This window comes from Hoplias malabaricus, chromosome Y (genome assembly GCF_029633855.1).
Source record: "Hoplias malabaricus isolate fHopMal1 chromosome Y, fHopMal1.hap1, whole genome shotgun sequence".
NCBI lineage: Eukaryota > Metazoa > Chordata > Actinopteri > Characiformes > Erythrinidae > Hoplias > Hoplias malabaricus.
In genome coordinates, this window is record NC_089820.1 from 30,537,985 (window position 1) to 30,540,484 (window position 2,500).

General features: G+C 62.3%; 1 pseudogene; it reads right to left on the reverse strand.

The window, feature by feature from the left end:
* Positions 1-2,066: 2,066 nt before the first annotated feature.
* LOC136679866 (28S ribosomal RNA) overlaps positions 2,067-2,500 on the reverse strand; it is a 4,635-nt pseudogene continuing 4,201 nt past the window's right edge.

Consider the following 2,500-nt stretch of genomic DNA (forward strand, 5'->3'; position numbering starts at 1 on the left):
CTCACTTTTCCCGGCCTGGAATATCTCACGCTTGCCCCCCACGGTACTTACCTCCGGGGAAGACACCCCCGTCGCTGCCAACGCCCATGCCCGGCCCAGGCTCACCCGACTCGGCCTCGCTCGCTCCATCGCCCGCTCCAAACCTCCGGGGAGAAGACCCCCATCGCCGCCAACGCCCATGCCCGGCCCAGGCTCACCCGACTCGGCCTCGCTCGCTACATCGCCCCGCTCCAAACCTCCGGGGCTGGACCTCCACCAACCCAGCGCACCTCTCGAACCTATCCGGCCCACACTTAAGCACTCCTCCTCGGACTAAACCATCCAGCCCGCGCCGCTGGAACGAGCGCCCACTGGAAGACCCGAGCCCCAAACCCGCGCGCTTTACGGTTCTCTATCTCCCCGGGCTCGGAGCACTTTTCTCGGCCATGGGACCTCCAGGGGGGGCCCTTCATGGCTCCGTCAATATTCCTTTAAGTCTCACTCCGCCCACTGGAAGACCCGAGCCCCAAACCCGCGCGCTTTACGGTTCTCTATCTCCCCGGGCTCGGGGCACTTTTCTCGGCCATGGGACCTCCAGGGGGGGCCCTTCATGGCTCCGTCAATATTCCTTTAAGTCTCACTCCGCCCACTGGAAGACCCGAGCCCCAAACCCGCGCGCTTTACGGTTCTCTATCTCCCCGGGCTCGGAGCACTTTTCTCGGCCATGGGACCTCCAGGGGGGGCCCTTCATGGCTCCGTCAATATTCCTTTAAGTCTCACTCCGCCCACTGGAAGACCCGAGCCCCAAACCCGCGCGCTTTACGGTTCTCTATCTCCCCGGGCTCGGGGCACTTTTCTCGGCCATGGGACCTCCAGGGGGGGCCCCTCATGGCTCCGTCATCATTCCTCTAAGTCTCATTCCGCCCACTGCGATACCCGAGGTCTTTAACCGCGGCGTTCACGGTTCTCTATCACCCCGGGCTCGGAGCACTTTTCTCGGCCATGGGACCTCCAGGGGAGGCCCCTCATGGCTCCGTCATCATTCCTCTAAGTCTCATTCCGCCCACTGCGATACCCGAGGTCTTAGACCGCGGCGTTCACGGTTCTCTATCACCCCGGGCTCGGAGCACTTTTCTCGGCCATGGGACCTCCAGGGGAGGCCCCTCATGGCTCCGTCAATATTCCTCTAAGTCTCATTCCGCCCACTGCGATACCCGGGCTCAGAGCATGTACTTCGGCCATGGGACCACAAGAGGGCGCCCTTCTTCAGAAACTGCTGACATCCAGGACCATTCAAGGGAGCGACCTGCCTCCCTATGCCCGCCACCGGCTCCCTCTAACCGGTGTACTGGCTCTCGGGGCCCGCGCCCCAGAGAACCAGAGTTTCGGAAATTGCACTAAGTCCAGACATCCAGGACCATTCAAGGGAGCGACCTGCCTCCCTATGCCCGCCACCGGCTCCCTCTAACCGGTGTACTGGCTCTCGGGGCCCGCGCCCCAGAGAACCAGAGTTTCGGAAATTGCACTAAGTCCAGACATCCAGGACCATTCAAGGGAGCGACCTGCCTCCCTATGCCCGCCACCGGCTCCTTCTAACCGGTGTACTGGCTCTCGGGGCCCGCGCCCCAGAGAACCAGAGTTTCGGAAATTGCACTAAGTCCAGACATCCAGGACCATTCAAGGGAGCGACCTGCCTCCCTATGCCCGCCACCGGCTCCCTCTAACCGGTGTACTGGCTCTCGGGGCCCGCGCCCCAGAGAACCAGAGTTTCGGAAATTGCACTAAGTCCAGACATCCAGGACCATTCAAGGGAGCGACCTGCCTCCCTATGCCCGCCACCGGCTCCTTCTAACCGGTGTACGGACTCTCGGGGCCCGCGCCCCAGAGAACCAGAGTTTCGGAAATTGCACTAAGTCCGATTTTCGCCCACTACGAGACCTAAAACCGTCATCCAGGATTTCACAGGGGAGTACCCACCTCCCCTATGCCCGCCACCGGCTCCCTCTAACCGGTGTACGGAGTCTCCGGGGCCCGCGCCCCAGAGAACCAGACCTGGACCGGGGGTTTGCTTTCGCCTTCCCCCCCCGACAAATGTTTGAGTGGACGGGATGACTTTCAATGGATCGCGGTATATGCACCCGCTCTGCCACTTATGACACCCGCACTCAGAATCAGGTCGTTTACGAGTCATTTCGCACCCCGGATCAAGGAACATGCGCTTAGGGACGGAAGGGCGGACCGAGGCGTTCGTTAGCCCCGGCCCTGGTTCCAGTCTCGTGCGGCTCTGGTCACCGGCGGCGGAGCGGAGTTTCCCCCGCCGCGCGCCGCGGCTATCCCGGACCAACCGTATCGAACCTCGGGCACGGACGTATCGCTCCTTCTAGGCGGGATTCCGACTTAGAGGCGTTCAGTCGTAAGCCCTCGGATGGTAGCCTTGCACCATTGGCTCCACAGCCAAGCGCGAATACCAAGTATCCGAACCCGCGGTTCCTCTCGTACTGAGCGGGGTTTCTATCGGAGC